This window comes from Marmota monax, unplaced genomic scaffold (genome assembly GCF_021218885.2).
Source record: "Marmota monax isolate L192 unplaced genomic scaffold, Marmota_monax_Labrador192_F-V1.1 WCK01_AAM20220418_F8-fsc00025, whole genome shotgun sequence".
Taxonomy (NCBI): domain Eukaryota; kingdom Metazoa; phylum Chordata; class Mammalia; order Rodentia; family Sciuridae; genus Marmota; species Marmota monax.
In genome coordinates, this window is record NW_026691950.1 from 2,513,231 (window position 1) to 2,540,290 (window position 27,060).

Here is a 27,060-nt window from a genome sequence, read left to right on the forward strand (position 1 = left end):
GCAGTTTGCCTGGTGGGCAAGAGAAGGAAGGGCACTGCGGGCAGAAGGGACAGCCTCCTTGGTATGCATGTGAGAAAGAGCAGGCAATGACAGTGGCTGGACGTGACTGGACCCTGAGGACCTTTGGGGTGGTACTAGGAGATGAGGCTGGGAAGGCAGGTAGGGTCCAGGTGGTGCAAGAGTTAAGCTTCATCAGAGTCTGGTGAAACTGAAGGATTTTAAATAGGGAAACTGCTATGGTTTAGAGATGGTTTGAGTGTGTCCCCTGAAGGCTCCTGGGCTAGAAGCACGGCCCCCTGTATAGCAGTGTCGGGAAATGACAGAGACTTTAAGAGGTGGAGCCCAGTGAGAGGGAATGAGGTCCCGGAGGCCCTGCCCTCAGGGAGGATTAAGGTAGTTCTCTGCAGGAGCCCAGTTAGTTCCCATTTGTAAAAAGAGTGAGCCTGGTTCATGAATCCCTCTGGTTTCCTGTCTCATCATGTAATCTCTTCCACACACTCCTGCCATTGTGATATTATCCCCTGTGAGGCCCTCATCAGAGGCCAAACAGATGGGGCCACCCAATCATGAACTTAGCCTCTAAAACTGTGAGCTAAAAAGGTACTTGGTTATAGCAACAGTAAGTAGGCATAAATATAATGATCCCATTAGCATTTTAGGAAGCTCACTTTGGTGGCAGCAAAATCGGATAAGGTAGAGTGAGAGGTAAAGTGTTGGAACGCTACTCTATGGCTTGATTGACAACGATAATCACTAAAAAAATATTTTACCATGTGTCAAGCACTTGGCATATATTATCTCATTTAATCTTTCCAATAATCCTATGCATTATAATGTATTAGTACAGAGTCAGTTATACTGTGAGAAGAAACAACCCCCAAAAGTCAGTGATTGAATAGCCAAAATAATTCCTGGTTCATACCAAATGTTCTAAGCCCACATGGGCTTCCCAGGAGGCCTCCCCCTCATGGTCACGTAGAATCCAACATAATGTGGGTTCATCTCAACGCAGGCCTTGCCGCAGTGAGAATTGGCATCCTTTTAACACTGGAAAGGGGATTTGAGTCATTGTGTTGTATATGGGCTCTCAAAGCTACTGCCCAAGTGTCACACAGTTGCCACCAACTGCAAGGAGCAGGGAAATGCAATCCTTCCATGTGCCCAAAGAAGAGCCAGACATAGACAGATACCAGCTCGAATTTCTGACAATCCTAGTTCTGAGCCTGGGATACAAATGTACACTTCTGACTTCATTTTGAAGTCGGACGAAGGCTTGTGAACGGATTTAGTTAATGGAATGGTAGAAGCTTTAAGAACTAAGAGTCTTTTAAGAACTAAGAGCTAGAATGCAATGCATCTGATTCCTGTTTCCCCTTTGCCATGGCAACCGGAAATATTCTAGGTAGAGGTTGCTGGTGTAGCCTGGATCCCGGAGGAGTGAGAATCATAGGTAGCAGAGGTCCTACCATCTTCCAAAGAGCATGGGGTGTGAGTTGCTGTTTTGTCACTGAGATTGGAAGGATGTCTGTCACTGTAGCATAACCCTGTCTACCTGGGACTGTTATAGGTGAAGACAATATTTCTGTGAGATTTTTAAATTCTCCACAGAAACTGCAATGCAGCAACAAAAGATGTGGAGAAAAAAAAATCTCCACAGGTTATCATTATTTCCATTTGAAAAACTGGCAAAATAAGACTCAGAGAAGTTAAAGAATGTGCCCAAAGTTTTATCTAATAAGCAGTAAAGTCAAAATGGAAACCCAGGTAATCTGACTTCTAGAATGGAGCTCCAACTACAGTTAGCAAGAACCCAGCTTAATGCAGTGGAAGTGGGGACGCACCAGGGGGACGATTTCAGTGATTTGTTGTTGTTGTTGTTGTTACTGCGGACTGACCCAGGGCTGCGTTACACCGGGCTAGAGCCCCAGTTCCTTTTATTTTGAGACTGGGTCTGGCTAAGTTGCTGAGGCTGGCCTGGAACTTGTGATCCTCCTGCCTCAGCTTCCTGAGCGCTGGGATGGCAGGCGTGTGCCACTGTGCTCAGCTGTTTTTGTGACATTTGAAAGTAGAATTGAAAGGATCTGCGGAATGATGACACAAGAATAGAGGACAAATAGGAATTTAGGGAATTCTCCGTTTTCTGGTTTGGCAACCAGAGAACAGGGAATGTGAGCAAGCTGAGGAGTGGAGAGGTGGATGGTTTGGTTGGAACCCTCTCTTGGGGCACTTTGAAGCTGTCATTCCATTGTCTTCTTTCTCCCTTGTTTCTGACAATTTAGCTGTCTTCTTGTTGCTTCATACATCATTTTTGTGCCTTTTGCTCTTGTTTTCAAGTTTTCCTTTATATATATATATATATATATATATATATATATATATATATATATATATATTTTTTTTTTTTTTTTTTTTTTGGTCAAATTGACCAGAAGAGGTTGAGATATTCCCTTGTATTTATATTGCTTGGAGTTTGCCAAGCTTCTTGGATTTGTAAAGTTGACATTTTTTCATCAACTTTGGGAAAATTTGAGGCCATTATTTTTTCTGCTCCTTTCTCATTGTCATCTCCTTCTGGGACTTCAGTTGCATAGGTGTCTGAGATTCTCTACAGGTCTCTGACACTCTCCTCCTTTTTTTTTTTCTTTTCTTTCTTTTTAAAATCTTTTTTCTCTATTCTTCAAATTGAATAATTTCTATTGGATGATCTTTAGGTTCACTGATATTCGCTTCTTCCTTCTTCCAATCTGCTCCTCTTTCTCCTCTTCTTCTTCTTAATTTAATTTTTTTTTTTTTAACAGCATTGGAAACTGAGCCGAGGGCAGCCTCATGCAGGCTAGGCCAACACTCTTCCACTGAGCTACATCCCCACCCCTTTTTACAATTTTATTTTGAGACACATTTTGCTAAGTTGCCTAGGTTGGCCTTGAACTTGTGATCCTTCTGCCTCAGGCTCCTAAGAAACTAGACTTACATGAATGTACCACTACACCAGGCCACTTCTTTTCCATAATTGTCATTTCCCTGCTGAAATTCTCTATTTATTCAGTTAGAACATTTTCCCCTTTTTTTAAAATATATTTACATATTTTCCTTTCATTCTTTGAGTATTTTTATAATTGATGCTCTAATGTCTTTGTCTATTAAATTCAACATCTGATCTCTATAGACTACTTGTTTTCCTGCATGTCTAGTAATTTTACATATACTAGAAATTCTGGATTCTGTTATCATCCTCTGAAGAGTTTTCCCTTCTGTTCTAGTAGGCATTTCACTTACTATGTGATCATTTTGAGTTGGTGTATGTGTAAGCTAATTTTATTTATTTACTTTGCTAGGATGGATCTTTGCAAAACCCAAAATATTTTTCTGAGTCCCTCTAACTTTGTGTGCTCAACCTTCAAACTCCTGCTTCTTCTGTGGATCTGGTCAAGATGTTTTAGGTCTTGTTTACCACAGGTTTGGTGCAGGCCTTTCTCTCTAAGGCAGTGGTTGTACTTTAGTTTGTATCTGAATCATCTGAAAAGCTTATTAAAATGCACATTTCTGAACTTTTTTTCTGTGAGTTTCTGAATTTGAATTTTTATTTCCAACAACATGTCTAACAAATGTACAGGTGACATTGCTGATGCTGGTCCAGGGACAGCAGCACAAGAAATATTGCTCTAGAATATATGTTCCTTACTTTTACAATGTGGTCTTTTGGTGTCCCAGCTGGAGCAGGGGGTATTATTAGTGCTGATGTGGTTGTCTGCTTAGGTGGAGCTACAACTTGGACATCCCTTGATGCTTCTTTAACTCTAACCTCTGTTTAGCTTCCAAACCCGGAGAAGCTGGTGTCTGGTAATCCTTGGGCAGTCTCACCTCACATATGCAACCCAGCTCTTAGTCAAGTTCTCACAGGAGTCCCTACCGAAACAGAGCCCCTTTAAAATTAAAAGCAACTTCTTGGCAACTGCTTTTCTGCCCCAAAGTTTCCCCAAAATTTAAATGGAAACTGAGAAGCTGCCCCCTGGGCCAAGGAAGTGAGTTGGAACCCATTTTTGAAGAGCACAGCCTAAGTACACTTACCTGTGTCCATTCCTGCCTTTTGTCCCACTACTCCCCACCTCCTCTTATAAAAGTTGTTTGTGTCCCTGAGTCCCCTGAGGATGAAGATTTGAGACAGAAAAGGTGTCATTCATATAAAAGTTGCATGTGTATTCATATAAAACTTTAAAATGTTTCAATAAACCCTTGCTGGGCATGTAGCTCAGTGGTAGAGAGCTTGTCTAATATGTGCAAGGCTCTGGGTTTGATCCCAGCACCTAAAAAAAAAAAAAAAAAAGAATAAACCCTATGACCTAGTACTATTATCAAACTATTTTTATAATTAAGGTGAAAATGAAGAAGCTGAGAGGTCATGTAACTGGAGAGGAGCAAGCCAAGACCTGAATCCAGGAATCTGGCTCCGGTACCCTAAACCCCACAGGGCACACTTCACTCCAAAATATGGGAGAAGGGCAGCCACGGCAGGCTGTCCAGGAAGCCGAGGAGCAGGTTATGCAATCAGGCCACTGATGAGCTCACGGCTGGCTCCTGGAACCAACCCTTCTTTGAGCCAGCAGAGTGCCATGGACACAGCATCTCCCGGCCCTGGCTTGCATGGGGTTCTTCCTCAGAAGGGCAGTGGTTATACTTTAGTTTGGATCAGAATCATCTGAAGACCTTGTTACAACACGTATTTTTGGACTTCTCTAGTGAGTTTCTGACTCAGTAGGTCTAAGGTGGGGCCAGGTTTACGTCCAGGAAAAGGGAGACTCGCTCTCTAAAGTGATTCAGGGAAAAGGAGATCCAGCTTCCTCAGGAGGTGAAGGGAGGTGGGAGGTGCCTATTTATACCTGGCCACTCTGTCCAGGCACAGATTTCCCTGCATTTAAACATATCAACTCAATTACCTTGAGCAGATTAGCCCCAGCAGATCCCTAAACGCTTGCAGCTGTCTTCAGGTGTCCAGAGGATTATTATGGAGAGATGTTGATCAGCTGTTCTCAGAGTCTCCTGTGGGCAGAACAAAAGGAAAGAAGCTTAAATGTCAGCCAAGGATTTAGATGTAAGTGAGGAGTCTGTGAAGCAGGGAGGTCCTGTGTACCCAAGCAAGTGCCTCCAGACTTTTTTCTCTTATTTATATCTAAATATCCCCTTCCCTACCACACTGATTTCCATGTTTATTATAACAACAACAATAACAGCAAATGCTTGTATAGTTCTCACTTTGTGCAAAGCACTGTTCCTAAGGTTTTTAAATTCCACAGTCCCTCATTCAATACAGCAACACAATGACTTAAATACCATCACCAGCTTCTTCTATAGCTGAGAAAACTGAAACAGAGAGGGTGAATAAACTCGCCAAAGGTCACACAATCATCAAGTGGCAAAACCAACATTTGAAGTCTTAAAAGTCCATCTTCATAGGCACACTGCTAATTTGCAGATAGTTTATTAGAACAGAATTCAAGACAAGGAGATACATAACGTAGATAGCTACGAAATGGTCCTAAAGGAACTGTACTCCTCAGAGTTCTCTCCTTTGAGTCATTCCCTCCTCCATTGAATCTTGGCACAATGGCTTGCTTGAACCCGTAAGAAGTGGGGAAGCAACTTCCTGGGACTTCAAGCCCAGGCTGTGGAAGGTCTGGGGTTTTTGCTTTCTGAGAACCAGCTGCCTTGTGAAGAAGTCCAGGCTGCCCACCCACAGGGAGAAGCACATGGAGAGAATCCTCGAAGCTGAGAGGCCCCATGGAGAACAGAAGTGCTTCAGCTCAGAGTCAGGAACTGGGGTAAAGGAGGCCATCTTGGATGCTCCATTCCCTGTTAAACGGTCCCAGGAGACACCGCAGGGCAGAGGAGCTGATCCCCCCCACATTCTGACTCAAAAAGGGTTGTAGTTTTAGGTCATGAAGTGTTTCTTTTTTTATTGTGAAATACACATCACATGAACTTACCATTTTAACCTTTCCTCTTCCCTGATGGGGGCTGAACCCAGGGCCCCACACATGCTAACTATGTGCTCTACCACTGACCTACCCTCCCAGCCCATTGTAACCATGCCTAAGTGTACCATATAGTGGTGGTCAGCACATTCACACTGTGTCAGCCATCACCACCATTCCTCTCAGAACTTTCCATCACCCCACACTGAAACTCTACCCATTAGAGTAATTAATGGGTAACTCCTCGTACCCTCCCTCCTAGCCCCCAGTGACCACTGATCTAATTTCTGTCTGCATGATTTTTTTTTTTTTTTTTTTGAGTACTGGGGATTGAACCCAGGCAGCTCCATCACTGAGCCACATCCCCAGCCCTTTTTAAATCTTATTTTGAGACAGGGTCTGGCTAAGTTGTTTGGGCTGGCCTTAAACATGCAATCCTCCTGCCTCAGCCTCCTGCATGGCAGGGATATCTGGATGAATTTAAGTCAATACATTTTTAAGGTGGTTTGCTCGGTAGCAACACATAACTTTATGTAGATACTAACAGATTTAACAATCCATTTTTGGAACATATTGATGTGCTTGTTGATTTAATAAACATCAGAGAGTCGCAGAAGCACTGGGACGCGGCCCAGAGCTTTGGTTCACTTTGTCATTTGGTTCACCATGTAATAGGTAAAAATATGATCCCACTTAACATTTACTTTAAAGTGGAGAGGGTATATATCATTTTTATCTTTCACAACATCCTGATGAGGTAGAATTTTTTTTTTTTTTTAATCAAGGGACTGAGGATCAAAGAGTTAAGCAACTTGCCCTGGGTCATACAATAGAACAGGTTGGTCAGCAACTATTTATTGATCATTCCTATTTGGGAAGGTAAATGGCAAGGAACCCACAGGACAATTCAGTGGTTTGAAAAAGAAGACGCAAGCCTGTTCTTTAAAGAGCCTCTGCTTTCCTGGGAAACACCCTGTCCTGCCCACTGCTCCCTACCAACCAAGACGGCTCTGTTTTATAGAGTATACCGCATTAAGAAGCAAATATGTTTGGCTGTATTTGGGTTAAGCCTTTTGCTTTTCTCTCTCTCTTCCTTTTTTCTTTTTTCTTTTCGCTATTGGAAATGAACCCAGGGGCCTTCTACCACTGAACTACAGAGCTGCATTCTTAGCCCTTTTTAAAATTTTGGGAACAGGGTCTTCTTTTTGCAGCATTGGGGACTGTAGTGCTCTGCCACTGAGCTACATCCCCACCCTTTTTATTTTTTATTTTGTTGCCCAGGCTGGCCTCAAACTTGCCATCTTCTTGTCTCAACCTCCTGAGTAGCTGGGACCACAGGCGTGCACACCATGCTGGGGTTGGCTATATTTAGGGCAGGGAGAGCAAGAGGAGCAAGCAGGCACCACACCCCTCACCCCATGAAGAAAGCCACAGAATCATGTTATATTTTTTTTAAAAAAGCCATTAAATCAATTCAGTGGGTCACTAAAAAACATTTTTAATGATTCCCTTAATTTATTATTCTATTTATTTTTTAAAATTTTATTCTAATTTGTTATACACAATGGCAGAATGCAATTCATTTCATATTACACATATAGAACACAATTTTTCAAGTCACTGATTGTACACAAACTGTTTTCACACCATTCGTGTCTTATACATGTGCTTAGGGTAATGATGTCTAACTCATTCCACCATCATTCCTACCCCCTTGCCCTCTCCCTATCTCTCCCTCCCCTTTGGCGATTGATGGGGGGGGCATGGGAGGAAAGGAGTAACTTTAAAAGACATTTTTTTTTTTTTTAAGAAACAGCAGAATTGCTCATGGCCAGTATTTTTCTTTGGATTTTATTTCCATTGTACATACATACATATGCCTCCACGCCATGTTTTGGGAGTTGGGTCCTGAGGTGAAACACGTTTCTTACTGTGGATGCTGGCAAAAGCCCTTGACAACCACTCCTCTCCTGGCTCCAGCTCCCTCACAGTGCAGAAACATCCTGCAGTCCCTGGGGACATTCACCAGATCTGTATGCTCTTTGTGCAAACACAGGAGAAAGAGACAAATACTACATTAGCCCAGGAGCCTGGAACAGCTTACCATGCTGCATGTAAAATTGTGCCTTCGTGCCCAGGGTGATTTCCTGGGGACAGGTATGGGGACACAGTGTTATGCCCAGGGAGACAGAAGCATCGGACACCTACGCGTACTTCCTTGAAACTTTCTGGGTCTCTGTCCCTTGGTCTATAGAACTGAGATGAGACTAAATTCTCTTTAGGTAATTTTCCACAATGAGAAGGATGCTAGAAAGGTCGAATGATGTCCCTGACTCCTTGTTTTCCCAAGGAGGGCCCTGGGGTGGGGCCTGGAGAGGAAAAGCTTACCTTCCTATGAAAAATGGTGTCCTCTTTTTGGTTTATACTTTTCTCAAAGTTGGTAGGGATAGACAAACACCATCTTTGAAAGACATCTAATGTATGTGTCAGGATTGAGATGGAGACTTACCTACAGGACCCCTCCCAGATCTGTATGTCTATAATCATGAGCCTTACATCATCTTATTCTCATCACTTAAATAGTGAACTGTAATGATCTGTGTGTGACAGTGTAGCAACAGCACCTTGACCACATATAAAATTCTCCCCCTATAATTGTCATGTATGTAAAAAGGGACTTGGAATTCCTCGGGAGTTAAAAGCACACGGTTGCAGTGATTCTTTATGCTGAGCTGAGGAAACATGAATTTCTTGTTGTGGGCAGGATTTCAACCCTGGAGTCCATGCAGAGGGAGGGGAGCTGGGTAGCTCCTGGACACAGGACAGTCTCATGGTAGAAGGAGAGGAACCCAAGCATTTACTGACAGCCATTGCTTTTTTGTTTTTCTTTATTGTTGAGGTTTGATTTTTGTTTGTGTGTTTGTTTGTTTTGCAGTGCTGGGGAATAGAACCCAGGGCTCCACCCCACCAAGCTAAATTCTCCATTGTCATTGTTTTTCATATATTAAGAGAAAAGAGCTGGGCTCCATGGCACACCCCTCTAATCCCAGCGGCTCAGGAGGCTGAGGCGGGAGGATGGAGTGTTCAAAGCCATCCTCAGCAAAAGAGAGGCCGTAAGCAAGCTCCTGTCTCTAAATAAAATACGAAATAGGTAGGGCTGGGAATGTGGCTCAGTGGTCGAGTGCCCCCAAGTTCAATCCCCAGTACTCATCTTCCCCAAAAGAGAGAAAAGAGTCCAGAGTCTCAGCTACTCTGCTTTGCTGATATCAGGAGGGAGACAGGTGCATAGAGTTCTAAGAACTCTTCCAACTACAGTCTGGGTCCAAGAAATGTCCCCAAATGTTGCTGCTTCTTTTATTTATTATTATTATTTTTTAAAAATATTTTTTTTAGTTATTGATAGACCTTTATTTTATTTATTTATTTTTAAGTGGTGCTGAGGATCGAACCCGGTGCCTCGCACATGCTAGGCAAGCGCTCTACCACTGAGCCACATCCCCAGCCCCTCTTTTATTTTTTGGGGGGTGTTTTGGGGTTTGAACCAAGAGGCATTCTGCCACTGAGCTATATCCCCAGCCCTTTTTTTTTTATTTTTCATTTTGAGACAGAGTTTATCTAATTTGCTTAGGGCCTTGCTGAGTTGCTGAGAGTGACCTTGAACTTGCAATCCTCCTTCCTCAGTCTCCTGAATCCCTGGAGTTGTAGTGTGCGCCACCACACACAGCTAAACCTGTGCTTCTCAACATGCTGGGCTGAATCCGAGCATTTCCAAGGTGGCCTTGGGAAGGACATGCGAACTTCCCAGCTTTGTATGCAACATAAGAGCAGAAATTATTTTCATCAAACAGAAAACATCCTTGTCCATTTGAATTTCAAACAAAGTAATGCTGCTGTTCAGGGCTGATTTAAGCAAATTCATCTTCATTGGGTAACCCCACCTGTTGGTTCAATTTGAGAACAAATTCTTGAATTTTGAATGTAGGTATGAGAGGGATTGTTTGAATTATTTCATTTGCATTTTCCCAAGGTATAGAGAAAGGTATATAATTTGATGGTTGATTTCTTTTTCTGGTAATTTTTTTTAAAGAACTTTTCCAGACAAGACAATCTATTAAATGATCTATTAAACAAATTGGAATACTGCCCAACTCTCTGGATATGAAAACACACACACACATACACAGAGAGAGAGAGAGAGAGAGAGAGAGAGAGAGAGAGAGAGAGAGAGAAGGGCACAAATTGAAGGAAAAAGAAAAGATTTATTAAAGGGCAATGTATTGGATTCTTAGAACCAAACAAACCCCCAAGCCCAGCTTATCTAAGTAAACCAAGGGAAATTTAATCTTAGCCTTTACTATATATTCAGTACATTGTGGCTAACATTTTCAACCGTGTTAGAAATCTGGTTGGCTTCCAAGCACATGCAATACTAGAATAGAGAAATAGTATAGATAACTATCTCATTTTTCTTTCCCTCTGAAACACTGACAACGATTCTTTGTAAAACGTCTCAGGACATTGAAGGAAGTTATCGACAAATATTTTTCAGAAATCTGTCAAGAGCTGATTATTGCAATTCATATAATGTGGCTATTCCATTTCATAGGTTTCGTGTGCTGCATGATTAAAACATCCGTGAAAGACAACAGGGTCTCAGGCTGCCAAATACAAGAGGGACCAGGAATCAGGGTGCAGGTTTGAAAGGGGGTGTTTTCAGCTGCTGTGAGGACGGAATGATGACCTCCGATGACCCAGGCAGAACTACCAGATACACACTGTCCCCTCCCAACCAGAGCAAACATTATCCGGCAAAACCGGAAAAATCCATACCTTGTTAGTGTTTCAGGAATACTTGCAAATGTGCTGCTCTCAGCGGGAAGTGCCATGTTAGTTTCTTGCTCTGTGGTCACAGGCAGCACGGGCAGCACAGGCACCCGAGACCCAAGTTCCCGTTTTAGCAATTTAGTTTCAGCTAAATTAGTTTTACCAGTTCTTTTGATCAAGGCACCCTGTCACCGAGGCCTGAAGGCCTTGGAGGCAGTATTCCACCCTCTTCCCTGTCGCCTTAGAAGGAACCACTGAGTCATGAAGTATGTGAGTGAAGGTGCCATGATCATGGCTCCATTCCAAACGAGATGATAACCATTTGGAAATTGAACATCGCATTGCATAAGAGGACCTCATAATGGTGTCACCCAGCACAGCAGGCTGGTCTGACTGATTCTTGGAATCAACCACCCAAGGCAAGTGTATGTTTTTTTCTTTGATAAGTCTCAAGTCCTTTTAATGGGTGGAGGATACACATAGATCATTTCTTTTTTTTTTTTAATGTTTATTTTTTAATTATCGGCAGACACAACATCTTTCTTTGTACGTGGTGCTGAGGATCGAACCCGGGCCGCACGCATGCCAGGAGAGCGCGCTACCGCTTGAGCCACATCCCCAGCCCACACATAGATCATTTCATTTGACTTGCTGTAGGGTTTTTGATTCCAAATTTCACCCATGCCCACCTATTCTTTTCCTTGGAAACAGAAGAGCATTCTTACACTTTGTCTGGGTAGACATGGTAATGTCATGCTTGCAAATGACAAGTGAATGCTAGGTCCAGTCTTGCTCATAGTCTTCAGCAGAGATGATGACATCTTCTTTCATAACATTGTACTTAGCATGTCAATCTTAATTAAACTATTTGCTTAGGTAAAATCATGTGGAGTACATATATAATAATTCTTATTATTTTGGGCGGTACTGGGGATGGAACCCAGGATCTCACACATGCTAGGCAATGCTCCATCATTGAGCCCCACCATTTTAAAATTATTATTATTATATTAGGGACCAGACCCACAGGCACTTTATTACCTAGCTACATCCCCAGCCACGTTTCTCCCCACCCTTTTCTGTATTTTTTGAGACAGGGTTTCACTAAATTGCTGAGGCTGTCCACAAATTTGCAATCCTCCTGCCTCTGCCTCCCTAGTGTGTGTGTGTGTGTGTGTGTGTGTGTGTGTGTGTCTATTTTCCAGTGCTGGGGATCAAACTCAGGGCCTCATGCACGCTAGGCAAGTGCTGTGTCACTGACCTACATCCCCAGCCCTCAGAGTATATTTTTAAAGCATATATCTGGATGCACACCTACTTCAAATGAGCTCCTATAAATATGAGCATTCACACATATAAAGCAACCATTTTTTTTTTAAGTATGTAAACTAGTCACCTCGACTGGGGTGAACCCATTTTTGTTGTTGTTGTTGTTGTTGTTATTAATTTAAATTACCAAAGGTAGTCAATTTTCCATGCCATAAAAACATACCCATAATTGAATCTCTCTCTTCTACAGGCTACACAAAGTGGGCTGGAGGTTTCCATAGGAATGCCAAGTTCCAAATGCATAGAAGTTTCTTTCCTCACTCCTGTTGAATTTTCCTTTTATTACTAGGTAAAGGGAAATCACATTTTCATTCATAGGGCATTTGAGAGTTGCAACCATTATGGTTCTATTCATAGCAATCTCTTTTTTTTTTTAATGTTTATTTTTTAGTTTTCGGCGGACACAACATCTTTGTTTGTATGTGGTGCCGAGGATCGAACCCGGGCCGCGCGCATGCCAGGCGAGCGCGCTACCACTTGAGCCACATCCCCAGCCCATCATAGCAATCTCTACATAGGAACAGTACAGTGGAGTTCACAAAGTATGCACCTGTGGTTGTCTCATGGTCCCTGCTAGGTGAGCAGACTTGTAGTTCCTATGTACTCGTGGGAAACTGAAGCCAGTAGAGGTTAGTAACTTTCCTGTGGCTGGGGAACTACAAACTAACAAAGCTGGGGTTCAGCCAGCCCTCTGTATCCTAATACATTCTTTTTTTCTATATGCTATGCTTACAAAAAGAAAAGAAATAAAGTTACAAAGAAAGGAAAGGAAAATACTAGAGCTATGGAGAAAGACTAAGTATGCCAATTTTCAGTTCCTTCCTCTAAAATTAACAAAACAGTAACGAGTAGACTAGGGGAGTTTGACAGGTGGTGCTTCAACCAATGCAGTGGTACTTATTGGCAGGATTGGTGGCCTATGCAGTGGATGGTGGCAGTGAACTTCATGTGGTGTACAGCGGGACAATTTTACAGTCTGGCAGCAGCTGCCATGTATGCAACCTTGGAGAGGTTCCAAAGCTTTGCAGTTGGGCGACAGCCACCAAATGTTCCTCTCCATCTAACCCCCATGGCTCCCAGCTGTCCTGGCCTGATTTCTCATTCTCTGGTAAAGCACAGGAGCGAGGAGAGGGGAGCTGGCACTGGAGAGTTAGTCCTGGGTGAAGAGTTGGCATAACTCCTTGTAGATACTTGAGGTGGGGAGAGAAGTAGAAGATGGGAGAGATTGGCTACAATTCTTGGAACTTGCCCCAAGGCAAGGAGCCAGGAAGCTTTTGCCCGAAGTAGCAGAACATGAAGTGCTAGTCTTGGTTTGCCAAACTACAGGAGGCGAACTGGAGAAGAAGTTTGAGATTCATTCAGTAATTCAACAAATAATTATTGAACACCTACAGGTGCTGAGGATATAGCAGGGAACAAGTCAAAGTCCCTGCTCTCAGGGAGCTTACAGTCTAGGGGGGAGAGACAAACATCTAGCAAGCAAATAAATAGATGGTATGCCTGATGGTGATAAGTGCTGTGTAGAACAGGAAAGCAGGATAAGAGGGAAAGGGACTGGTTGGGACTTGTGCTAGTCTGCTTCCCCTACTATAATGAAATGCCCAAAGCTGGGTACTTAATAAAGAAAAGAGGTTCATTTTGTTCACAGCTCTGAAGGTTCAAAGGCATGGTACTGGTGTACATACTCCACTCTCCGTAACTTTCTCATAGTAAATGGCATGACAGTAGTGGGGGATGTACACAAGTAAGAAGTAACATGGCAAGACAGGAAACCAGAGAGGGATTGAAGGATCAGGCTCTCCCTTTTATATTATCTCACTCTTATGAGAACTGGCTCGGGGAGTCTCAAAAGAACTACACTAACTCCTTCCCAGGGCAGCACCCCCAGTGACCAAACCAACTTCCACTAGGCCCCACCTTTTAAAGATCCTACCACCCTCCAGCATTGCCACACTGAAGACCAGGTTTCAACGCCCAAAATTTTGAGGGGCAAACTAAAACCATACCCAAACCATAGCAGGGCTGGTGGTAGGGTCTTCCACAGGTTGCTGAGGTTGATAAGGTGCTGAGCACTGATAATGGCTTTTGAACAGAGATTTGAAGGAAATGAGAGAAGGAGCCATGGAGATATCGGATAGGAAGAGAACTCCAGAGGGAACAGGATTCCAAGCAGAGGGAAGAGCAAGTGAAAAGACTTCACCCCAAGGAGAGCTGTGCACGTTTAAGGACTAGCGAGGAGGCTAGTGGGGTTGAAGTAGCAGGTGGGGTAAAACTGCAGGAGACGGGGCAGGAGAGATCATAGGACGCAGACTTGTGGACCCAAGCCAGGCTCAGGGGAGGTGGGAGACCACTGGAGGGCTTTGAGCAGGAACATGGTAGGATCTGGCTCTTTAAATAGATTTCTTGTGGCTGTTGTGTTGGAAAACTTCTTGGGGCTATGCTTTGGACTGTGAAACCTGTTCTCGGCAGACTTGGTGTCTGACTCAGTTGCCCTCGTATTTTCCAGGTTGATTTTAATGAATCTCCCTGGACAGGTTTCTGTCTATTTGTTTCTAGTCATTGGATTCTTTAAAATGCTGGGTTTGGTCTTGTCATCATCTATTCCCGATCTTCAAGCTGAAACACTTCGATGGCTTTCGCTTGCTCTTGGCCTGAAAGGTCCTGCTGGGCTGAGTCCTTGCCCACCTTCTTTCCCTTTGTGCTTCTCTCTCTTCCTCTATCTCCTCCAGCCATGATGGGCCTCTTTCAGTTCTCTCTAGTCCAAGGCCTTCCCACTTCCGATCTGTCCTTCCCTGGGTCGGTCCAGTTCATTCTTGTACACCTCCTACCTAGAGGCTCCACAAGTCTGTGGAATTAGTTAATTCACCCATCAAATGTGGCCCATAAAAATCAACTCACCACTGAACCCACCGTGGGGACTTATTTCTATTCTGGAAGTAAGCTCATATTTCACTAAGACTGGAAATTCATTCAGTCTTATTTTAAACTATATCAATATATTTGGGGATGAATATTAATGTGATATTAATGAGTTATGATGTGACATTTTGTAATACCTTCCCTAAGTGTTATGATTCTGATTCATTTCCCCACACCATGATGACGGAGCACATTAAACGTCTTGTGAAACACAGGCCTGCTCCAGGGAAGGGCATGGAGGAATCTGAAGGGTACTGTGGGAAGTGAACATGGGCCATGGAACGCCCACCTGTGTAGGATTCCAGCTGTGTGGGCTGCTGGAGAAGGCCAGGGTGTGGAGACATGAAAAGTCAAGAGTGGCCAGAGGTGGCAGGGGTGGGGAGATGAGCAGGCAGAGCCCAGGGCAGTAGGAATACTCTGCAGGACAGTATATCAGGCACATTTGCCCAGCCAACAGTGAACAACACCACTGGTGAACCCTAACATAAACTGTGGGTGCTGGGTGATAACGATTGTCATTGTAGGTTCAACATTACTAACAAATGTGCCACGCTGGTGTGGACATTGGTAACGATGGTAGTCGGGGAGGACTATATGTATGAGAGGGTGTGGAACTGGGAGCTCTGTACCTTTCCCTCACTGTTGCTGTGAACCTAAAACTGCTCTAAAAATTATTTTAAAATGTGTATGTGTGCGTGTATGTGTATTATATATATATACATATATATATACATATATATATATATATATATATATATATATATACACATAGAGTATGGTAGCTCAGCCACACATGTAAATTTTAATTAGTTTGAGTTTAAATAATTTGAGTTTAATACCTGGGCTGGGGCTGTAACTCAGTGGTAAAGTGCCTGCCTCGCATGTGTGAGGCACTGGGTTCAACCCTCACACACACACACACACACACACACACACACACACACACACACAGATACATATCCCATGTCATGTAACTAGTGGCTACCACAGGTATAAAGCATGTCTATCATTGCAGAAGGTTCTGCTGGACAGTTTGTTCTACAGATTACCTTTCACATCTCCCTAGTATTTTGAAATATCTTATATATCTAAGGAGATATCTGTAACAGGATGACAATGACTCTATCAATCACCTTTCTTTCAGTGCCCACTTTATGCCACGTGTGGTTTGAGAGTACCTTCTGTGAGTACATATTATCTTATTTAATCCTCACAGGATTAAACCATGATTCAGCTCAAGGAGGCCATCCTACAATATCGTTGTAATAAATGATTAACTCAAGTTTGATTAACTCCGGTTTCCACACTCAACTCCTTAATCAACAGGAAAAATGTAAATTGGCCCCAAATCCTATCAGACCGTACAAAGACCTCGGATGCAAATCAAAGGCAATTCTTGCCAGTGTGGCATTGGTGCCCACCATGAAGATATGGTTTGTCCTCCAAGAGCTCATGTGGGGGAAGCTTGGTTCCTAGCGTAGCAACGTGGAGATCTGGTGGGACATGTAAGAGGTGGGGCCTTGTGGGCCATCCTGGGTAGCTTACACAAACCCTGTCTTAAAAACTACAAAAAGGGGCTGGGGCTGGAGCTCGGTGGTAGAGTACCCCTGGGTTCAATCTCAGTACTGGGGGTGGGTAGAGGTGGGCCTGGTGGGAGTTGGCTAGTCCATCGAGGGCATAGCCAAGAAGGAAGTGGTGCAGTTAGTTCTTGCGAGAGGTTGTTATAAAAGAGCCAGCCTCATCCCTCCCTTTGCTCTTGTCACTGTCTGGATCTCTGGTTGCCTTCCTGCCATTGTGATGCTGTCTGCCATGAAGCCTTCACCCTGCCCTTGAACCCCCAGAACTGTGAGCTGAATAAGCCTCTTTCCTTTATAAAGTTACTCTGCTTCAATTATTTAATTGTAATAATCGAAAATTGACGAATGCAATGTTTTTTTCAGGAATCTGGAACACTTGTAAATTCAAGTACCACAGGATACCAATCCTGAGGCCTAAGACAGCCAGAGGACATTCAAATCTGGAGTCAACAAAGCCTGGCCCTGGTGTTCTTTACTGAGGAAGACCAGTTTGTCCTCTATCAACTAAATTATAAAAGCTTAATATGTTCACTATTAAATAGTGCATTTCAGAAAATTATGCATACACACCCATATAGGTTAGCACACAGTGACAAGAACAAGATGGGAGATGTTTTGCAGACATGTAAAGCAGAAAAAAGAAAAAGATCTTTAAAATATATTTTGAATTGGGCTTAATAAATATGTCCAGGGCTGGGACTATAGCTCAGTGGTAGAGCGCTTGTTTAGCATGTGTGAGGCACTGGGTTCTATCCTCAGCACTGCATTAAAAAATAATAATAATAAAAATAAAAATAAAATAAAGGTATTGTGTCCATCTATAACTAACTAACTAAATGTAAATAAATAAATCCATATAAGTTAACTTAATCCTTGGCATGATGGAGACTGACAGTTTTAAATGATGGGAAAAACCATAAAGTGAAAGACAATTCAAAAAAAGTTTTTGCAAGAAAATTTTAAACATTCATCTAAATATCCAGCCACTTGGAACTGATGCCAGAGGATCATGAGTTCAAGGTCAACAAGAACTTGTCTTTTATAAAAATAAATAAATAAAGGCATCAAATTAATGCCTGTGGTGCCCTGATGTCCTGACTTGGCCTTAGACTTAATTATGTTTTCTGCCATTTCACAGAGGAGAAAAACTGAGGCTCAAAGAAGTCAAGTTCTGCATTTCCTGGGTAATAAGTGGTAGAACCAAAATTGAAACCTAGGTCTAATCAACTCAAGAATTCCATTCTGACTCCCTATCAGGCAGAACTGATTTTGACTCAACTTTCTTTTTTCTTTCTTTCTTTCTTTCTGGTTGAAATTCTCATTGAGACCAGAATATTAGAATATCAATTTTAAAACATGAAATAGTGCTTGAAAGAAGCAGCCAGGACATTTTTGATGTGAGATTTTAACTTTTGATTCAGAATATTCTTTTGTCATACCAAATTTACTTTAATGACTATGCCTGATAGTCTTTAAATATAATAGTCTATGGGAAATAATCTGAAATTGTTTTCATTTATTTAAACACTTACATATATTTCAATTTCATATAGTTAAGAACGTTCTTCCATCCATTAAACAACCTAAAGGAGGATTCAGTGCACTTTTTCTGTGAAGGGCCGGTTAGTTCATTTTTAAGACACCAAGGGCCACATGCTCTTTGTCATGATACTCAATGCTACCATTGTGCTAAGAAAGCAGCTATGGAAAACAAATAAGTGAGCCTGGCTATGTTCCAATAAAACCTTATTTATGGATTCTAATATTTGAATTTTGTATAACCTTTTATGCCCATGAAATATTATTCTGCTTTTTGACTTTTTTCCACTATTATAAATATAAAAACTATCCTTAACACATGGGCCAGATAAAAATAGGTGGTAAGGTAGAATTGAGTTTCAGTTGTTAGTATGCAACCCCAATCCTAAAGGATGAAAGCAAGACCTAGAAGAATGAAGATACTTCCTTAAAGAATATGGAAAAATCAAGCTGTGCATGGTGGCATTGACCTTTGTCCCAGCTACTATTTGAGGCTGAGGCAGGAGGATCAAAAGTTTGAGGCCAGATTGGGCAACTTAGTGAGACTTTGTCTCAAAATAAAAAATAAAAAGGACTGGAATGAAGCTCAGTGGTAGAGCTGCTTGCTTAGCAGGCACAAGGCCCTGGGTTCAAATCTTAGTAGTGCAAAAAAAAAATGAGTTTTGTCCAATTTGAAAGAAATGAAAATAATGAAAGCCACAAGAAGATAATTTAATAATCTGTGGGGAAGGGGCATTTAAGATCATGAGCAGGGGCTGCTTTACCATCCACAGATAGTACTTTAAATCATCTTTTAAATTACTTGTAATGCTTAATAGAAGACAAATTCTATGTAAATAGTTGTTATGCTGTTTATTCAGGGAAGAATGATAAGGGGCACAAAAATCTGTGCATGTTTAGTACAGATCACCACTCCAGAGGCCTTCGCTCTGACACCATGGCAAAGTACAATACTCTCCTCTTTCTATTAGTTATGTTTCCTCTCCTCTGCCACATCACTTTATGCCATTAATAATGTAAATTCTGCAAATATTAAACTAAAGGGAAAGAGGAGAAGAGAACAGTAGCTTACATTTTATAATAATTACCGTATTTGTTGTCTCAATCTGGAATTAAAGGACTTAAAACAAAGATTTGCTTTAATCTTCTCCACAAATGGACAATTTGTGTACAATATTACATAATTAATACACCATTACTTTGAAGATTTACTAATTGGGCTTTTCTCTTATATAATTCAATGTTTATTTAGGGTTTTCCATGTGCCAGATATTATTCTAGCTTTCGGATATATTGAAGTAAACAGATTCTCTTACACAGTTGTCCTTCAGTATCTATGCGGAATTTGTACCAAAATCCAACAACGCTTAAGCCTCTTATATAAAATGGCAATAACTTAGGTGCACCCATCCACAGACGGTACTTTAAATCACCTTTTGATTACTTATAATGCTTAATAGAAGACAAATTCTATGTAAATAGTTGTTATGCTGTTTATTTAGGGAAGAATGATAAGGGGCAAAAAAGTCTGTACATGTTTAGTACCGATGCAATTTTTTTCAAAATATTTTCAATTCACTGTTGGTTAAATCTAGGGATGTGAAACTCACAGATGTGGAGGGACAACTATATTCCCCTTCAGAGGAATGCACAGTCTAATGGTCTCTTCATTGGCAACAGCCTACTACGATCTCTTTATATGACAATCTACCAAAGAACATTTAAAAAATTAATTAATAGCAGTTAATTAGTTAGTTAATACTTTCTTATAAAATGCTTTCAACGTAAGCAGCAATACTGCTAAGCAAATGCAAATCAATAAATATTCACTTACTATTTGCAAGGCAAACTATTAGTAGTATAAATTAAATTTATTTATTTATTTATTAATTAAAGGACAGTCAGGCTTTTTATTTATTTATTTTTATGTGGTGCTGAGGATCAAACTCAGGGCCTCGCACATGCTAGGTGAGCACTCTACCACTGAGACACAACCCTAGCCCCTAAAACATATATTTTTGCAATAATACGTCAATGGAACTTTCCAGTAAACTGAAATAACTTCACACTTTTATTTTCTATCACCCACCTCTTTTCATTTCTTCCCACAATATCTGTCAAATAGGTTGAAGAAATCAGAGCACAGTGAGAGACAGACCATAATTGGTTTAAGCCAGGGAAATATTAGGGCTGGAACCCAGTGCTCCTCTTTTGAAAATCCTCCTTTACCTATTATCTCCTGGGTAAAAATTCAGATAAATCATTAATCAGAAAGGCAGTTCCTGCTTGTAAGCAAACTCTTTGTCACACACAGCATTTCTGTTTAAAGTGAGCAAAAACAAGGAAACCTTTTTTCCTTTTCAACTTTTGTTCTACAAACATAAAAAACTAGAAATACCAGATGGACCTGGCAGTAATTAATGCACAGCAAGTTGAACCTTTTACCTGCCAGATCACTTTGTGTGCCATAGACAACTATAATTGAAATGTGATTTAGCTGAACGCTGGGTTCCACGGTTGACTTTTCCTTGAGTAAGTGATCAGTTTTGTCTTTCCATTGCTTTGGTCTAACACAGAAATGAAGTTGCCTGTAAAAAAAACTCTTGCCTTCAGCATCAGTTTATTTTTTACACTTCTGACTTATATTTTGAAGTGGCCACTATTTTTATAATTTTTCCCAGAGCACTTAGGGGCAAATTAAGGAATACAGGTAGTAACAGTGGTAGAGGGCAGCTGGGGAGGCATTCAGCATGTTCTGGAGCTAGTCCCACAGCCGGTGTCTGGATTGAAGATGGAAAATCTGACTTCCAAATGAACCAGGCTGGCAAAGGGCCACCCTTTTAGTTCTAACCTAGTTTGGGCAGATTCTGAGAAGCTGCATTTTCTTTAAAGCCTTCAAGCTAGTTACAGGTTGGCAGGAGGAATTCACCTGTCAAGATCAGCTTCTGGACCGGAGCTAACCAGGATCTGCCACCCTGTGGATACTGAAAGTGGCACAGTCCCCTTCAAGTACAGGAAGTAAAGGGAACAGGGCACTGTGACCTCAACTAGGAGATCCCTGTCCAAAACGTTTCAAATTCTAGTCCTCCTAAGCCTATAGTTGCCTGGATTTTCATCATTTTTTTGCACCATAGATCTCATTATTTATTCTAAGAATAATATTTTTATGTTTTAATTTTTAGGTTTCTCTGATGCTGGGGGATGGAACCGAGGTCCTAAAGCATGTGAAGTATGGGCTCTACCAGTAAGCTTAATATTTTTTGCTTATTTTTGTTTTGTCAATAGTGGCGATTGAACTCAGGGCTTCGCACATGCTAGGCAAGTGTTCTACCACTGAGCTACATCCCCAGCCCCCAGGAGTAATATTTTAAGTGAATAAAATAAGCATCTATATGTACATATATAATTTATATATAATATGTATATAATGTTATATATAATAAATATATAATAATTTTTTATATATAGTAATATATGTACTTCCTTGTTAACATATTAAATGATATGATCTGGGTCCTAATGACTACCATATATTTAAAATTGCTTAAGTGATATTTCTAAGATATCTGCAAAAGCAGTAATGGGATATGAAAAGACCTATTTTTTTTTTTAAATGAAAACCTGCAGGTACATCTAATACTACTCTGGTTCCTTGCCTACATTCATTATTGAAGGAAATGCTAAATTTTATTTAGAGGTGGGTGAAAATTAAAATTTACTGTTTTCATCTAAGATCGCCTTAGATTCTACCCGTGGACCAAGGCTAACAAACAATACCTGAGAAATTTGAAAACAAACAAAAACCCAACTAATAAGCAGAGTTCAAGAACCAAGTGCTACCTGAATGAAAAACAACTTCTAGGCTGGGGAGGCTCCTTCTTTTCCTACCATTTTGTTTGCAAATCTCAGTCCTAGTTACCTAGTGGAGGATGCCGTCTGCCCTTCATCTCCTGTTCCCTGCTGGTGTGGGTTTGCACCGAGTAGTGCTGTTTCCGAACACCAGCACTACCTCAGAGAAATAATCTCTTTTTCTCAAAGAGATATATCATGGGCGTGGTGATACATGCATGTAATCCAGGAACTCCAGAGGCTGAGGCAGGAGGATTCCAAGTACAAGGCAATTTAGTGAGACACTGTCTCAAAATAAAAACTAAAAAAGGGCTGGGATGTAGCTCAGTGGCAGAGCACCCCTGGGTCCAATCACTAGAACTGCCAAAAAAAAAAGAGGGGGGTGGGGAGGGAGAGAAAAGGAGGGGGAGGAGGAGAAGAAGAAGAAAAGGAGGAGGAAGAAGGAGGGGGGAAGGGAAGGGGCAGGCAGCCACTGAAGGACAATTATTCAGATACTCTACTGCCAAATCTCCCAGAAAATTGAGAAAAAATAGGATCCTTTTCTTAATGATTTATCCCCATCAATGATTTTGTGAAGACTGCCTCAGTTAAAAGCCCATTGTCCCCCAGCCAAATATTCTTCTATGAACCTGTAATTAGAGGTCAACAGATGATGTTCTAGAATATGATCTTCTAGCCTAATGTTGGTGTTTCAGATTGGACCAAACTCAGACTTCCAAGAATTACAACCTTGGAGTCATCTTCAATATTGGTTTTTAAAAAACTATCCTATTAGCAGAAATGAAACAGAGTGGCAAAGACAACTGTTGCTGTCCACAAAACTAAAAGGCACATTAACCACAAACCTAATATCAATCAAGTCACCATCCTCACACAATGAAAATATTACCACAAAGCTTAGCAAGAGAGACTTTGAAGCCTAAACCCTAGGCAGTGATTCTTCTGTCAAAAAAAGTTTAAAAATCTCAATTAATGGATGGGGGAAATACATTCATTCATATTTTTATTGAGAGACATAATATACTAGCCAAAAGAAACGAGAGTTTCCTGTGTAAAATGTGTATCCACTTTAATAAAGGATCAGTGGAGTTAATGCTGCTAGCTGAGTGACCTTCACACATGAGGGTGTGTGTATAATGCTGCAAAGAATGTGTAAGTGATTTTAATAGTTTTCAAGGACACAAGTGCTTAGGTGGACAAAGTGTGTTCTGTGTTTTATTTTAAAGCAATGTGCTAATTCAGAAGGGTAGTGCCTATTAAAAAAATGCTTTCTTGATAATTACCGCCCATGTAAAAAAAAAGATACTGATTTCAACTGGGGCCTTGTTCTTTGAAAATAATATCTTGCTAAATTTGAAAAGCTGAAGAAATTCTAAGAAGTTGTGGTTGATATAAACCTTGATATTTGCACGAGGGCAAACTGAATTCTGAATTACAGATCCGGGATCAACTTCACTTGGTCATGAGAAATGCAAATCAAAACGGTGAGATAGGGGCTGGAGTTGTGGTTCAGTGGTAAAACACTTAACCTCGTATGTGTGAGGCACTGGGTTCAATTCTCATCATATTCAATTCTCATCATATAAAAAATAAATAAATGAAATAAAGTTAAAAAAAGAGAAAAAAGTGAGATACTACTCTACACCCACCACAGTGGATAGACTAAAAATAAATAAGAAAAATAGCAACTGTTTATAAGATGTAGAAACAAAAATTAACCCACATACACCGTTAGTGGGAATGTAATATGGTCAGCTACTGTGGGAAACAACTGGAAGTTCCTAAAAGAGTTGAACATACAAGTTATCATTTGATCCAGCTATTGCTTCATTTTTTTTGTACACATCCCAGAGAAATGAAAACATGTCCACAAAAGACCTGGTGCATGAATGTTCATAGCAGCATTATTCATAATAGCAAAAAAGTAGAGGAAATCCATGTGTCCATCATCTGAGGAATGGATAACAAACTGGAATCTTAATACAATGCAATGTTAACTGACCAGGAAAAGCAATATAGTACTGAGATTTACTATGATAGAGATGAATGTTAAAATATTTTGCTATGTCAAAGAAGACAGAAAAGATGGCATGTTGTATGATTCCATATATGAAATGGACAGAGTGGGCAAATTGATCGAGACAGAAAATAGATCAGTGATCGCTTAGGTCTTAGGGAGATTGTGAGGGTGAAAGCTAAAAATTACAGGAGATTTTGAGGGTCAATGATTAAAATATGGTAAAGTGAATGTTGCACAACTCTGTGCATGAATTGTACACTTCAAATAAGTACAATCTGGATCGTATAGTAGGTAAATTGTACCTCAATAAAATTGTTACATAAAAATAAAACATGATTCAAATGACTTCTTACCTTGAAATCAGACAGACAAATATGTTCCTATGAAAAGAATCCAAAACACATTCATTCATTCATTCATTCGTGAATAGGTATAGGATAAGAAATAGGAAAAGAAGTAGGTGTGTGGGGAAAATCAGTTTGAAACTTTGTTCTACTTATTTATTTATTTGTACCTGGGACTGAACTTAGGGGCACTAGACCACTGAGCCACATCCCCAGCCCTATTTTGTATTTTACTTAGAGTCAGGGTTCACTGAGTTGCTTAGCACCTCACTTTTTGCTGAGGCTGGCTTTGAACTCACAATCCTCCTGCTTTAGCCTCCTGAGTCACTGGGATTACACACACGTGTCATTGCGCCTGGCTGTTCTTTTTATTTTGTAATTAAAATGTACATTTTGTAATTAAAAGTTATTTACATAACTTTATATCCTTGCAGAATGTTCTTTATCTAGTTGGGTGCTTTCAGTCTTCATTTCTTCAGTCTGGTGTCTCTAGTACCAGCCCTGCTTTCCTTTTCTTTGCATGGATTTTCTCTGATACTTGAAACACGTCAGTTACCATACAGTTGGATTCACACTATGAATCTTACTTTTAAACCAAATCTGGTCATTTTTATTTTTTAATGGGTGCATTCAGCTCTTCACATCTAGTGTTCTTAGAAGACTAGATTTTGGCTCCCTCTTTTCCTTCCTACATTCGCTCATTTCAAAAAGTTCATATACTTTTCACTTCGGGTTTTCTTTTCTTTCTTTTTGTGTGCTGGGGACTGAACCCAGGGCTTTGTGCATGTGAGGCAAACACTCTACCAACTGAGCTATATCCCCAGCCCTCCCTTTTGGTTTTCTTGGTTTGTATTATCTCCTGTGTTTTTAAATAGTTTACTTGTTCTTAGCGTATTTTCTGGGGGGGGGATACTGGGGATTGAACCCAGGGGCACTTAACCACTGAGCTACAGGCCAGCCTTCTTCATATTTTAGAGATAGGGTCTCTCTCAGTTGCTCAGGGCCTCACTAAGTTGCTGAGGCTGGTTTTAAACTCATGATCTTCCTGCCTCAGACTCCGAGGCGCTGGAATCAGAGGTGGGAGCCACCAGGCCTGGCCCTTCTTGGCATTCCTTATTGGAATGTATATCTTTGGTATTTCCTATAAATGTCACCCCTGAGATGCAGTGTTTTCCCAACCTTGTGTTCTAGTCCAGCTCTGCTGTCCCCCAATACTCTTCCACCTCACAGCACAGACCCTTAGGGCATTTCTACTCACTCTCCTTTCTCACTATTCTCACGAACATCTGGGACTCTTCTTCTACCATCCTCCACAGACTTTAATTGTCTCCCAGCATCATTTAAAAAATCTCCTACAGAAAGGCCAACTGTGCCAATGAGATGGCTGGAAGCTAAACCAAGAACACCTGTGTGAACCGTGGAATCTCAACGTCAGAGAGGACCTACAAGGATCTCAGGGGACAGTTACTAAGGTATGGTGACAGTCTATTTGATTCTGTGCCACTAACAAAAGGATTTCAGCTGTGTGATTAGGCACAAAATCGCCACTGCTTGAGCTTGGTTTCTCTCAGCTAGAGTGATTTATTCAAGGTTAAATGCAAGGGCTGGGGATGTGGCTCAGTGGTAGAGCACCTGCCTGGCATGGGCGAAGCCCTGGGTTTGATCCTCAGTTAAAAAAAAAAATTAAAGGTAAATGCATTTATAGTAGATGGTTCCTAAGCCTTCGGAATCTATCAACATCTTGAAACTAAGCATCCTGCTGAAGAGGAAAGTTTTTTTTTTTTTTTTTTTTTTTTTTTTAAAGACAGAGTGGGAGAGAGAGAGAGAGAATTTTTTAATATTTATTTTTTAGTTCTCGGCAGACACAACATCTTTGTATGTGGTGCTGAGGATCGAACCCGGGCCGCACGCATGCCAGGTGAGCACGCTACCGCTTGAGCCACATCCCCAGCCCAAGAAGAAAGTTCTGGGAAGGGAAAGTTTTAGATGGGACAGTACTTGGGAATATCTCCAAGAAAGGTGTCTGAATGAACACTTCCAGCAGGGAGACTGCAAGAGCAGGTGGTTCCTAAAAAGAGATGGTCAGAGAAGAACTGCAGATTTGGGCTTTTTCATGGATGTGGCCTCTGGCCTAGGTGGTTGAGAAGTTTGGAAGCACTCCAGGACAAAGATACTTCACCAGTGCTGACTGGTAGCAATGCAATGGGAGCCACATGTAAAATATCAAAATTTCTAGTAGCCCATGTAAAAAGAAAGTGAAAAGAAATATGTAATTAACATTAACAATATGTATAACTGAATAAGCATATAAAATATAAATGTATATATATATATATATATATATATATATATATATATCTTATCCATTCAGTTAGTCTACCCTTCCCTTTTTTGTAGATGAGAACACAGTAAAATTCAACAATTAAAAGAGTTATTTAAGATCATACAACTAGTAAGTACCAGAGCCCGAAATAAAATACTGAACAAGTATATATCGAGTGCCCTTTATGTATATTCATTATATTATTCCAATTTTATTTTTTTAAACTGTCATCAATATAAAAATTATTACAGAGATAATTTACAGTCTTGTTTTCTTCCTAAGTCTCGAAATCTGGCAAGCACATCTCAATTTAGACTAGCCGCAGTTCAAGTGTTCAATAGCCACTGTGGCTACTGGTTGTCTGAGG

General features: G+C 40.9%; 1 long non-coding RNA gene across 1 annotated transcript; it reads left to right on the forward strand.

The window, feature by feature from the left end:
- Positions 1–20,439: 20,439 nt before the first annotated feature.
- LOC124090849 (uncharacterized) lies at positions 20,440–26,519 on the forward strand. The gene is made up of 4 exons (XR_009226644.1): positions 20,440–20,689; positions 21,340–21,401; positions 25,687–25,842; positions 26,223–26,519. It is a non-coding gene; the product is annotated as an uncharacterized LOC124090849 (long non-coding RNA).
- Positions 26,520–27,060: the final 541 nt, after the last annotated feature.